This window comes from Podarcis gaigeae (genome assembly GCF_964106915.1).
Source record: "Podarcis gaigeae genome assembly, chromosome: 4".
NCBI classification, from domain to species: domain Eukaryota; kingdom Metazoa; phylum Chordata; class Lepidosauria; order Squamata; family Lacertidae; genus Podarcis; species Podarcis gaigeae.
This window is the reverse complement of record NC_139677.1, coordinates 65484667-65499387: the sequence shown is the minus strand read 5'-3', so window position 1 is coordinate 65499387 and position 14721 is coordinate 65484667. Positions and strand designations below refer to the sequence as shown.

Below are 14721 nucleotides of genomic sequence, written 5' to 3'. Positions count from 1 at the left end.
AGCCGTGGTGACATGAGGAAGAACTGCTGTGCAAACACTTGTTACTGATCAGATATGACATTACTTCTGACAGAATATCAATTACGTCTCGATAGGCATGACTGCAGAAACCTGGCGTTTGATGCATTCTTATAATTTTGTACTTTCAGAATTTGAACTTTGGAGAATCTCCTTTGTGAAACAATCTATATTTGCCTGTTTATTTAAATAATTTGTTAGCCACTCTCAGAGCAGCTTGCGGATAAACAGGTTATGGAACTTGATGTGTTTCTTTAGCATGTTTCCAAGGGTGGAAGACAGATGGTCCTTAATGTCTGTCCATTCTCATCTAGACTTACATTCAAATGCACATTTAAAGTTCTAAATGGCTTGGGATCCCCAAGCCATGAAGGAGCATCTCTTCCCCATGCAATCTATGTTAGAGGCACATTACTTCACAGTAGCAGGGGATGTGATGGGGCACATGGAACCACACACCACACAGCAACATCTATTACCAAATCAATAGTGATAATGGCAGGTATTTTATAAGTCAATTATAATTTCATTCTCAAACACACATAATTGAATATTTTTGCTTCTGTGCAACAGGTTTTTGTAAGGGCAAAACTGTCATTTTCTGATTTGGGTTGGTGTAAAATAGTGGGAAAGTGTGTGAGCAGAAAATCAGAAAATCCTTGATTTAAGTCTTTCTTCTGTCATGTGTCCTCATGATGGCCTGAAGCAAGCCACTAGCTCCTCATCCTTTTTTCATGACATGGCTTACCTTCCAATGATATTTTAAGGATTGCTATGATAAAGCATGTTCTCACTGAAAGAGAGCACGGGTTGCGGATGGGGCTAACAGAACACCCCATAGTGCCAGGCAGAATAGATTCAAGAGCCTTGAATCAGATTGGAGGTTGGAGTTGCTGGGGTAAATAGGATGTTGCCAATTTAGGGGTGGGACCTGATGTTATTTAAGCAAGGTCCACAACTCATTACTTTCTCTTTTGCTGTGGACACCGGATCACCCGCCCGCCCGCCTCCCTTGTTTGGGCTTCACTCTGGCCTTGCTATGCCTGTCATGGGGTCGTTCACATTGGTGCGGGGGCCTGGTAGGAATTTACCTTTTGGCAGATTAGTGCGTGCCAATTGGGTTTTGCCTACTGCGTAGCAAATCGTCACAACTTGTAAGGTTGGCGGTTAGGCATTGGTTAAATTGGTTGGTGGAGGGGTGTGGATTGGCTGTGCCTACCCCTCCAATGCTGCTGCTGCTGGGAATTCCGTTAAAGGAATTCTGGGGCTTACCATCCCCTCGTCCAAACCCTTGGAGCAGGGTGCGGGCCGTGTAAGTTCCCAAGGAGCAAGCAGGGAGTAGCTGAGGGTCTGTGTCGCAGCCCCAGTTGTCCCTGGGGCTTTTTCCTCCACACGCTGACTCACGGGAGTCAGCGCTGTCCCCCAAGGCGGGGGGGGACAGCTAGTCATAACCAATGCCTAAGCAACCACTCACAATCTTGTATGATAATAAAGTTGTGGCCAAAATTATGCCAAAAACCTTAAACAAAAATTAAGTGTGATGTGTGAGTTATTGGGGAAGGGGTGTACTGGGGACCTCAGCACGCAAAGCATGCAATATACTTGCTTCTTATATCACTCCCACTAGATGTCAATATAATGTAGAGGAATGGGGCATCCCCATCAGTTTTATTGAGGTCATCTGTTGGTTTGTAAGGCAAAAGGTGGCAGCCCAGTTCCCATTAGTTCAGGCCAACTTAACCACAATTCTTACCACCACCACATCACATTATTAAGTGCAGCAATGATTAAATGGCTTTTAGATGTTGCCAACTCTTGACTTAAAAAATAAAACAAAACCCCCAAACCCAAATTCCAAACATTTAAATAATTTTCAATAGTGGTCTTATTGTTATGCTAAATTATAATATTTTTCTGCAGTCATATAATCACTTTTGCCTTGAAGCATATGAGTCAGCCATAGATTAACAACTGAGACATGATCACTTCTAAGCAAATTAACCTTTTCTGTCTGGGCTAAATTTTCTATTAATATGAAAATCAGCTGCAATTTAATTCCGGTTTGCTTGCATGTGTGCTTTAATTTCAGAACTTATATATTTCCTCAGCTGCACTGTGACTGTACACAGGCATCTACGACAGCTGAGGATGTTATGGGGAAGAACTTTCTGACAGTAAGTGCTGTTTGGCAGGGAAATGGACTCTTTCATGAAGTTATGGACTCTCCTTCACCTAAGAGTTTTTTTAGCAGAGGTTGGATAGCCATCTGTCAAGGATGTTATAGTTGAGATTCCTTCTTTGCAGGGGGTTGGACTAGATGACCTGGAGACCCTTCCAACCATGATTCTATGTGAGATCAAGAGCCTTCAACCTACAGCTGGCAGAAATGACCAGTGTAAAGCTTCTCCTGGCAACTTTGGTCCTCTTCATTGGTCCATTTCATTGGATCATGCACAAGGAGGCAGGAGGTTTCCACTTATCTCCCCATCTGCCCACCTTTCAAAGAATTGTAATGTTGGAATGGACCCCAAGGCTCATCTAATCCAAACCCCTGCACTGCATTTAACAGACATTTCATTCAATCGGCATGACTAATTTAGGTTGATTAATTTCCATGGGTGTACTCTTATAGGGATGCATTGAATACAACTGCTGCATAAAGACAAAGTACCGGTAGTTGAAATCATGAGTGAGGACATTGCCCAGACACAAAGAGTGCAGAGGAAAAACAAGGGACCAGATGAACTGTTTGTTTCCTCATTTTCATAGCTGCCACTTGCTCAAGGCCAGTACTAGAAAAACCTAGAAAAGAAAATGAAAGAGACTTATAATTTATAATGCATACTTTCATGAATTGCTTGGAGCATTTGACTAATTTCAAACACTTTCCTGAAATGCTAAGCTGCCCTGCATATGAAGTGTGCTAAAAATCACTGCTCCAAAAATAAAGTGTCATTATAGGTTGCTTTTCTCTTGTGTTATTTACCTGTTTTGTTTACATTTGGCTGCTGTTGAGTTGTTTCGCAATATTACCAGATTTTATTAATTGGTTTGATAGCTGAGACCACCTTCATAGACCTGTTAGTTAAATACTGCACCATAACGCCAAGCTATTGCACACTGCTGCATAGCATTAAAGTGCTTTTTAAAATGCCCTTGACCTCATTAAAAATAACAAGACCTCTTTACAGCTTTGCAAGCACTTAGCTAGGCTGAAGGGTGTTGTAAAGAGGGTGGAATATATTATGAAGTGCCATACAAAGTCTAAACTAGGTAGGCAATTAGTGAACTAATAAGGGTGCAGAAGTATTTCCTTGGAAACTGTTAATTTTTACATCGATAAGTAATTATCATTTGTGCTGGTAACACAGCATAAATTCATAGCTCGTGCTGGTCTAATAGCATGGCTCAGAAAAATAACAAAGGGATTTTAAAGATTGTAAATGTAATCTTATTGTGAGAAACATGGAAATATAGAAGCCCAAATAGGGGGAAATCAATTAAGAAAGATTAGCACTTCTTATAGCAGCAGTATCTCAAAATATATAGAATGCTACTTCCCCTGTTATTATCTGGGGTAGTGAGGGGAAGTGATATTAATCCAATCCTCCAGTCTTGGCACTGTCTTGTCTGTGAGCTATTCTGCCCAGTATACAAAGCACTGAACAACCTGTGACTCAAGCACTGTACCTGAAGAAAAGTGTCTTTTCCAGTATTGCCCCACCTGATTATTAGCTGTGGGTGCTCTGCTTGTTGTCACACCAGTGGCTAAAGCTGACAGGGCATTTTCAGTAATCTCCTTAGGTTCAATAAAGCTTACTACCAGGTAAATTTGTATAGTATTCCCTGGTCTTTCACAGTCCGTATAGAAATCTCCAGACTGCTCTGCAGAAGTTTAGAAGGTGTTCCATGACTTACGAATGTAGGAAGAAATGTAACAGAAATATTTTCTGTTGAAAAGGCTTTCTGACCTTTCATTCTGAAGGGAATACATTCTGGTGCCTGGAAGGACTATTGTGCTTCTCAGCTGTATTTGCCGTGCCAGCATGTTTAAAATGCTTCAAAGGGATGCATCTCACTGCAATACTCAGAGCAGACCCACTGAAATCAGTGGAGGTACTCTGCGTATGACTCAGGGTCCAATTAAAATTCTCTCCCTCCTGGGCTTCTCAGGGCAGTAGTCACTCCATACTCTTACAGGTTTAGTGGCTAGGAGAGCTGGGTTGAGGGACACCCCCACCCCCAATACTTGGTTCAATTTGTTTTTGGATGTTGTGTTAGGCTGCAATCCTAAGCCCACTTACATGTGAGTAAGCACCTCTGAATTCATTTGGACTGACTTCCTGGTTAGGATTGCAGTCTTAATTTGATAAAATCACTTGAAGCATTTTCTTACGCAAAAAGAGGGCATGTCTCTGGAACTGTTAAAGCATTCTGTAGATCTCAGGGTGGAGGAGATGATTTAATTTTTTCTATATTTCCTTGCTTGTTCTTAGGGCGATGGTGGCATGTGGAACGTTCAAAAACAGATCTTGCACTTTCAGAGGTCAAGAGCACTGTAAATACAATAAATATTCCAGTCTGAGACACACATTTATTATTGGTAATTTTTTTTAGCCTGTATTTATATGCTCTTATCAAAAAACTGTTCCTTCAAGAGCCAGAAGCTATATCATATGAGAAAAATGAGAGAGAAGTGAAGAGGTCACACAGGTTTGCGCTATCATAACATGGCAAATATGAAGCAATACATTTTAAATAAAAATTGTCATGCACTGTTGTGATAAGAGAATAGCTGCTTATATTAGAGGAAATTATTCTTATACAATATAGCTCTCCGAGCTCATAAAAGGGCCTGTGCTAAGCATGCAGTTCCTCATGCAGCAATTGGAAAAATGCTATTGAGATAATAAAAAGTATGTGTGAGTGAACAGTATGGCATGTGTGAGCAACCTTTCCCTTCAATCTGCATTAATAGTTACACTGAGTAAGGTGCGTGATCCCACTACAACATAACACAGTCTTATGAAATCCAATGATACTTTTTGCAATATGCTGCCTTTTCTTCTTGCTTTGACAAGAATAACATTCAAATGTCCTCGCTTACAATAACTATACATGCATGGCTGGGGGGGGGGGATCTAAAACTCTATATACCTGCCAAAATGTTCCCCACCCCTAATACATACTGATAATGCTGCTGCTGATACTACTACTACAAGTGCTAGTAATACTACTAGTAGTTGAGTTACTAGGAGCAGCATCAAAAGAAGAAACATGAATAAGAGTAGTAATCTAATAAATACTGATAATATCACTACTCCATAAAATTTATGGAGGTATATATTATATAAAAGCCCTGTAATTTAGGTCAGTATAAACCAAGCTTCCTCTGTGAATATCCTGATGGATTCACCTTAATGGATTTTGTTGGCATAGACAGCTCCTACTAGACATAGGAATAAATACGGCAGAAAGTTTGCTTAAAAATACCTCTTTTTTCATTGATGTCCAGATAGTTGCAAATAATAGATTCCCTTCTTAGCCGTAGTCTGTCCCTTGATGGAATCCTGTGCAATATTAGTTTCTCTAACATGTTAATGAATACCAGCTTTATATCTGTTGTTTTACCAATGATCCCAGATATATGGAATAATTTTGTCCTCCAAACAGAAACAAACCCAAAACAAGACCATTCTCTTGACAGTTTAAAAGAATAAAATATTTTCCAGTTTCTCAGTAAACACCCCACCTTCTGAATTTTTGATGTGGGGTAGATCATCCAGTGAGAATTCATAACACAGTGAGGAATTTCTTCTGTAACTTGAAACTCAAAGAAATGCAGAAGACCTAAATAATAGGTTCTGTTTGTGGGCTTCCCATAAACACCTGGCTGGCCACTGGGAGAAAAGGATGGGCCTTTGGTCAGGTCCAGCAGGACTTTACTTGTGCTTTTAGTATTTTATCCTAACCATTAACAGTGCTTTTAAAAACCCCAAAAAACCATTCCATTTTATAACTTAGACGTGCAGTTGAAAAAGAGAATTACTCGTTTTCAAAGAAGCTCCAGATTTTCCCTGCCAGAGAGAATTACGCAAAAGAAGCATTGAGTACATCTGCTATGTCAATGATCCAGTTTTCCAGCATCATGTTCCCCAAAGCAGCCAACCAGTTGCCTCTGGGAAGTCCATAAGTGGAGTAGAAAGGAAATGGCTCTCGGGGCAGCAAATTCCAGAAATTAATTCATGCTTATGAAAACTCAGAAAGTGTAAGCAACTGAAAAAGTGAATGCAATTGCTATAATAAAAAAGGTAAAGGACCCCAGACAGTTAAGTCCAGTCAAAGGCAACCATGGGTGTGATGCTCATCTCGTTTTCAGGCCAAGGAAGCCGGTGTTTATCCACAGACAGCTTTCTGGGTCATGTGGCCAACATGACTAAACTACTTCTGGCACAACGGAACACCGTAACGGAAACCAGAGCGCAAAGAAACACCATTTACCTTCCTGCTACAGCGGTACCGATTTATCTACTTGCACTCGTATGCTTTTGAACTGCTAGGTTGGCAGAAGCTGGGACAGAGCAACGGGAGCTCACTCTGTCGCAGGGCTCAGTGGTTTAAACCACAGCACCACCTGTGTCTCTAATTGTTATAATAATACATTTTCAATTGAAAGAGAACAGCACATAATCCTTACATTAGCCAACTCAGTCTTGAATATTCCTTTATAAGCTGAGGTTTCACCACCCTAGTAAAGTACTTTCATTAAAGTTACAGTAGTGCATCCAGGATTTTTGGTGATTAACTGGATTATGAATAAATCAATTGACAATATGGCATATTGGCTTAATTCAGATGTCAGGTTAAACCGGGAATGTCATGAAAAGGATGAGGTTGAATGATTTCTGGCACTGTGTTCTCCCTTCTCCTCTCTCCTCCTCCACTGTGACTGCAAGGAGACAGGAACCTTTCTTTTTCAGTTTCAACCACAGTAATATTATATTCAAACTCAAAATCATGGTTAGTTCAAACAAGTCATCTTCATAACCCACATGAAGTTTGAAGTTGTTTTTTTTTTAAAAAAAATACACAATAAAAAAGATTAATCACATTCAGGGAGGTTTGGATAATACAGCTAATTATAAGAAGTCACAGCTAATTAAAAGAAAAAGAGAAGCAAAACTGCACTGAGGGGGGGGGGGGGAATCCAGGAGCCCAAGGCTTGCCTAGGCTTCTTCCGATCATGATAAACCATGGTTTACTGTGACATCTGAAAGCAGACAAACAGTATAGGTTTTTTTGCAAGCTGAAGTGACTATAATGACCTTTCTGATAGAGTGGGGATGTGCAGAAGTTATTTAGGAAGATTTAATACAGTTAAGCCAAGAGCGAAAATCTTAATGCTCCAGCAATTATTTTGATAATTAATTGGCAGATAATTTAGACATACAAACTGGGAAATTTACAATTACACTTCAGGCAGGTTTTCTGAATGACATCCAAGTTACTGATCACAGTCTTCTCGAAAACTGCTGGTTGAAATGAATTTGCTTGGTGATTATCACAGTCTGCGCAATAGAGTGTATCTCAAATATGCAGGGGGTGAAACAGAATTAATGAACCATAGAAAATGCTCGGGTTTTTTAGTTGCAACTATAATAATATCTAGATGGATGCTACTTACCTGAAATTGAAGTGGTTGAAAATATACCTTCTCTTTGAATTATTTATTTTCTCAAGCCAATAGTCGCACATCCCCAAAGCAACTTACTAATTTAGCCATGTTTTTTCCAGTGCTCACTTCATTCCCTGCAATGAGAAAATGAGGCAGAGGGGATTGGCACCATCTGTATCAGAGGACTGTAAAGAGCAGCAAAGTGATACCAGAGTTAAGTAGTTGGGATTGTTCTGGGACTATGTACCTGGAAACAGGGAAATACTGAATCTGACTTGACCCAGTGATAATTGAAGGCTTGGAAGATGGATTGCTAAGCATCTATCCAACTACAACTGGCAATGTAGTTGAGAATGGGTAATTGCCCTTTTAATTCCCTCTGTATTTGTGACACCTTTTGCATTTGGGCTGCCCCTATAAAATACCAAAGGAAAATGTTGAAAATAAAGTGCATACTTTTCTTCATGAAAGTTTCCATTGCACTTTGCAGAATTGACATTTAGGCTGCAGTTCTAAAACCACTTATTGGGAAGGAAGGCCCATTGACCTTAATAGGTCATACTTCTTAGTAAACATGCTTTAGTCGATTGTTTCATACTCCCAATTTCTCTCAAGCGGTGGTGGGAAGTTTCGGGCGAACTAGACAGGTCCAGTTTCCTTCGCAAAAGTGCAGTGCAATGGTAATCAATACCTGTTCACAAATGTACAGCTTGAGCAGGTAGGCAATATGAGTCCCAAAGCAGTATCAGCATACTTGAAGCCTCAAGAGAGCATTTGCCAGTTTCATTAATAAATTACAGGAGGGCAAGAAATAAAACAGCTTGTGCTCACAACATACAGCCTAGTCACTGAGGAAAATGCTACTCACTGAGGAAAATGTTAAACTGGGAAGGTCAAACCGTAACTATGAAGGTGGCTCTGATAATAATTTTCAATATGATGACACCATATCATCATTGCAATGCTTTACTTTCAAAACTAATTTATTTTCACTCAGTAGAAACAGTAGATCCTGGAAACTTAGGGTAAGGGTGTTCATGTTAAATCATTGCAGGTAAGACATATGGGTGTCATATTTTGTGGCCAGAAGGATGTGAAGACCACTGCTCTTGTGCAAATGAGATACATTGCTTAATTTCATTCTTTAAAATAATATAGTAGCTAACTTATAACCTTTAAAAAGAGAAGTATTGCATCTTAAAACTAAGAAACATGTACTCTGACATGAAATGCCTATTTTAGCAGCTTCATTGTGGTGGCTCATTGGTGAAAGGAATGAACTCTGAACATGTTCAGTAGTAGTCACATGATATTCCAGGGTATTCATTGATGATATATTCCAGGGCTGAGCACTGGCATTCAAACAGATCCTTGTCAAGCCATGGCTCAGATTAAGCCCTGAAATCATATCTACAATAGTTTCCCTCCATTAAGGTTTAAAGATTGTTTCAGAAAGCCATTTACAGGGGAACAGCAATGTGAAAGGCAGACTTCTCATGGCTCCCAGGTGGTCCCATTCTGCTACTAAATTACTACTGCAAACAAAAGTACCAGAATTGTCACCTATTCATTGGAGGAGTTAGGCTTTACTGTCACCTCCTGATAACACCATTTAGCAGAGCATATTTTACACCAAAACTTATTGGCCAGTACATATAGTTCTCTGGGAAAACCGTCTGCAAGGCCATTACCCTGCCTGAAGCCATTACCGCTTTGCCTAGATCCAAAGGCATTTGCAATATCTACAAACAATCAAGCGACGGTCAAAGACGCAATTCCAACCCCTGGAATTCAAAAATCCATTTCAAATAGAAGAGCGCTGTAATTGGTACAAAAATGATTAGATTTCACACATCCACGGGACTATTTTGACAATTTAGCCCTTTGAAATCTGTAGGAATAACCATTGTGCAAACAGAGAGGCATTAGCTCTGCATGATTCAAGTCTTAGATCTTCAGCTAAAATCCAAATAAAACAACCAAACGTGGAATTGTTCATCTTTCTGATATGCTTTCTCATATGTTCTACAAAGACACAGAAGCTTTTTTCTGTTTCATGATTTCTACTTTTATTTCAGTTTATTCCACAACATACTGATTAATCTTATTATATGGCCCCAGTGGGTTCTATAGCTTATAGTTAGAAAATGGTTCAATAGGCTGCTTTGAAAGATGGCAGTGCGGGAGAGGTAAGTTATAGGATAGTCCATGCTGAACTTGGTGTAGAAAGATTTAAAATGACTTGTTTTGAATGAATTAAATGTCTAACAAGTGCATAAAAGGTAAAGGTAAAGGGACCCCTGACCATTAGGTCCAGTTGTGACCGACTCTGGGGTTGCGGCACTCATCTCGCATTATTGGCCAAGGGAGCCGGCGTACAGCTTCCAGGTCATGTGGCCAGCATGACTAAGCTGCTTCTGGTGAACCAGAGCAGCGCATGGAAACGCCGTTTACCTTCCCGCTGGAGCGGTACCTATTTATCTACTTGCACTTTGACGTGCTTTCGAGCTGCTAGGTTGGCAGGAACAGGGACCGAGCAACAGGAGCTCACCCCGTCATGGGGATTCAAACTGCCAACCTTCTGATCAGCAAGTCCTAGGCTCTGTGGTTTAACCCACAGTGCCACCCACGTCCCTTAACAAGTGCATAAAACTGTCTAAATTGTCTTGCGGATGGGGGAGAAAAAGGACTGCCCTTCCACCAGCTGTATTCAATTCCCCAGCCCTGCTTTATAACATGAGGAGGGTATGAGATCTGGCCTAGGGAAGGTGAGGTTGGGGTGTAGTCTGTAGGGAATGCTGGGTACTGGGCTGAGAGTCCTGGCATGCCGCACTTGGCCCAGGGACCTAAGGTTCACCATCCTAGTTGCAAGCATACCACGGAAGCCAATTTGTGATTTGTCACTGGCAAGTATGAATCTGTTGGCGTGATGAGTGACTATGAGAGATTATAGCATCCTAACTGCAAGATCTTTACTAAGAACAAGATGGGATCCTGAGCACAAATTCATGATTCCTCAAGGCACTCTCCATAGCAGGAGACTATGAAAAGATCACAGTGTTCAAAACAAACAAAAAGAGGGCTGAGAATGTAGACCCTTCATATTTGAGTAATGATATTATTATTTTCTGTGAGACCCACAGCAAGGCATGAAGGATTGCTTTATCAGATTGGTAAGTGAAAGAGACTAAAAATGAGGCTAGCCCCCTTTCCCAAAGCAGGGCTGTGTGGGAATTAAACCAAAATGAGAACCATGGATGAGTGCCATCAAGTATTTTTAGTGGTGAAAGGGGGATCCTGAGAGCTGTGGGACTCTGGGGGGTGGGATAAGAACCCCTTGGAGGTCCATACGTCACACTCAGATTCTTAGCATGTATGGGGATAGTGAATCAGGTGTGTCTCTCTCAGACAAGTAGGGGCTGGCTGGTGGCATGCTGAAACATCTACTGCTTATGCTCAGAGCACATTTGGGTTGCTCAGATTCTACAAGCCAAAAGGAAGTGGAAAGCCTTGGCCAATGTTTACACAGGTTCCAGTTCTCATTGCACATTTATGCTAAACAAAGTGTGGTTTTCCCAAGCATCTGTGTCCTGCCTCCTTATTTTTGGCTGCAGGTGCAGTGCGTATTGAGCAGAAACGAAACCAGTTTTGTGCAGACTCAGACTCTGTATAAGTGCTACCTGTTCATTTTCTGCTATATTGTGGCAGCAGCATAAGACTGCAATCTAAACTGTAGCGGTACTGATTAAACCTAAGCATAGCTGAAGATTAATGTGTAAGGTTAGATGGAACCGAGGTGAACACATAACAGATGATTTCATGCTGTTCTAATACTGAACTATGTGAAAGCATGAGTATATGGGAAAGTATGTAATGTACTTCAAGTATCTGGGCCTGCAAACCCTGAAGAGGCATCACTGCAACAGTTCTAGCTGAATGAGTTCTAATTTGCCACTCAAGAGGCAACCTACCAAGTAATAACTATGAGAATTGTACAGTGCTCCTAATGCAATGTACTGTAGCTCTGTTTTTAAGCCAACGGCTGAAATAATTGCATGCCAACTTCATCTAAATGTCTACTTGCTACCTAACTATTTTTTAAAAATTCAAATAATCATACATACTAGTAAAGTTAAGGAGATCCTACAAATTTAAAACAAGTGATACATGAATTCCTTCACTCATAATCCTTAAGCACGTCTCCCATATGTTTGTGCTACTGTATAGTGATTTTAATGTCCTAAAGCAGTTTCTGGGAAGAACTATAGCTCAATAGATAAACATATGCTTTGCAAGCTGAAGATCCAAGGTTCAATCTCTGAATTTGTTAAATAATCAGATCATAATGATGAGAAAGACTGCCCAAGACTGCCCAAGACCCAAGGAGTCTCATCCAGTGTACAACAGCTTTCTGTATATAATTTTATTATTTTACTGTTGTCATTTTAAAATTTTAATGCTATTGATTTCTGCTTATATGTACAATTTCATTAGATCTTAATTATTTATTGTTCCTGCTGCTTTTATTAAAAACAATGTGTATACAAACAAACAACAGCAACAACTTCAATATTGCTTTTAAAGAAAAGCAGCCTATCAATATTTTAGAATGAATAAGGACCGTTTCCAATGTTTTATAATTATGTTACATGATAATTGTAAGTTTCTAAACTGACGGGAACATCTTGCATGAGAAAAGGAAGGTGGAAAAAAATAATCATAGTAAACATTCACTTTTATTACAGTATTGCATAGATTTGAAATCACCGATCACCAGAATAGAGAACTTTACACACTTACCCAGCCAGACATGCAGAATGGGCAAGGGTGCCAACTTGAATAAAATATGGGGTGGGGGCAGGTAAGCCCTGCCCCACATAATCAACCCCAAAACGTGGCACGCACATCATTTGAATGGCAATTTTGCCTTCCCGGCTCCCTCAAATATTTTATTGGGGGGGGGGTCGAAGGGATCTCAGCCCCTAGGAATTGGCTCCTATGAGTACAAGTTGTGGGTGTGCCCCTTTTCATGTGCTCAAACATATGGTTTATGGGTATGGAAGTCTGCTGCATGTTGCAGGGTAGCTAATTCACCCTGCTGTCTAACCAAATTACTTTCTTTCCCAGTCACTACTAAGAAATAAAAAGCTACTATATTCCGCCCCCGTTATTACAGAAGTGGGTGGAATTTACAGGTGAACTAAACCTTTCAAGGTGGTTAACTAAAGTCTTTCAAATTACAGGCAAATAGGCCCAGAGACTTTTGTGCTGGACAATTTAGAAGTTTGATTTTTTATTTTTATTTTTAAGAAAAGGAAAGGTTTATAACTTTTTAAACTTTGCATGCTTACTATGGGTCAAGGAGCAGATTACCCAGCCTACCACACCTTACCAGTTACTTTATCCTTTTCATGATTTCCCTTAAGGTGGCTTATAAGCCATCAGGAAGAGTCAAGGCCTACAGCATTTTATCAGCCACACCCTCACCCAACTGCAGCCTGCCCTGAATGAGCTACCAGTGATCAGAACACTGGCCTAGTTTCCCTATGTGACCAATGGAATCTTTCTTCCTGGGACAAGCAGCAGGTTGCCACCCCCTCTCATTTGGGCATGGCTTCAAACACCAGTGGTGGGAGTGCACTGGAACCAGAGTAAATAGTAATGTGCACATCGCCTTAGTCTTGGTGTTTCATCACTCCACTTCCATCATCAGCAAAGAAATTTCAGTTAAGGGAAATGCAAATATGTGTGGACTGACATAGGAGGCTGCGGTGAGGTTGACCCCGAATAGGGTATTGCAGTGGCACAGCACAAGTAGCTTTGCAAACACTCATGGTAGTGTGCCATAAGGCTACCTAGGCTGACTTCAGTTCACGCTTTTGTCGTACATGTGGCCAAGTCTTCATGTTGTAGTGGAACTGAAATATGTAGGCTCCACAAGTTGAGAGGTGAACAGCCCTTTGTGACAGGGTTGGACTTTGTATTCTTGCCATAATTTGCTATCCTCATTATTTCTTTTCTCAGCTTTCCCCTCTGCCAACTGTGGAAAGATATGATGATGATGATGATGATGATCATCATGCTTGGCGGTGATTTATTTTAAATGCATTATAAAATCCCAAATAAAACATTCCACCCTCCAACTTTCTACATCAAGTTTCAAAGGAACAATAAAGAAACTAATAAAGAGGCGTTGAAAGTGTAGATGAAATGTGGGTTGTCAGCGATGGAGAGAAAGTGAAGGACTGGCAGTAGAAGAAGGAAATGTGCAAAGAGGTGAGAGACACTTAACAGCTAATGTTTTTTATTTAATATTCTTTCATATAGAGAACAAGTCCAAATCAGTTTACGCTTTTAGACTCATGCACGGGTCTCCCATAAACTATTAAAGGCATTCGCCTCTTTATAGGTTAGGTGTGGGAGCTCTTCCACTCCTGGTTCCTAAGCAGCTCCCATAAATCTGGCCATTTGACTTGCTGCCTCACATAAGCAAAGCAGAGCATGTAAGAACCCAGGATTTATAGTGAATGACAAACTGAACATAAAGCAACAATGAGATGTCCTAGTAAACAGTGGTATATTTAAGAGACTGTATTAAGTAGGGTGCATTCCACTACTGCTCTATAATAATGCCCATATAGCACTTGCGGATGTTTAAAGCATGTCATGTCATACATTCTCAGGTTGTAATCCTTACAAGCTTGTGCCAAGTGTGGTCCATATTATTCTCTCATTTTGTAGATAAAGAAACAAGTCTGAAAGAAAGTGGCTTAAGCAGCCTTATCTTCCTGGGTTCTAAATCATGTGAGGAGCCTAACTAAACAGGCTCACCCCTCTCTCCCCATCACTCAATGGTAATCCTGTGAAGAGTGACTGAATAGGGGTAGCATTTACAGGACCATATGAGATACAATGAGCATTGCATGATGCTTAAAGAGGCTGGTGGATACATCCAAGATGTTTTTACATAAAGCAAGGCATTTCTGAAAACTTGAAAATAATTTATTCAAGTGAGAGGTTTCTGAATG

General features: G+C 40.4%; 1 long non-coding RNA gene across 1 annotated transcript; it reads right to left on the bottom strand.

Moving 5' to 3' along the window:
• Positions 1-2505: 2505 nt before the first annotated feature.
• LOC310842715 lies at positions 2506-13170 on the bottom strand. Its single transcript, XR_014563317.1, has 5 exons — positions 13045-13170; positions 7703-7827; positions 5512-5588; positions 4415-4574; positions 2506-2820 (listed from the first exon to the last, which is right to left on the bottom strand). It is a non-coding gene; the product is annotated as an uncharacterized lncRNA (long non-coding RNA).
• Between the last annotated feature and the right edge of the window lie 1551 nt (positions 13171-14721).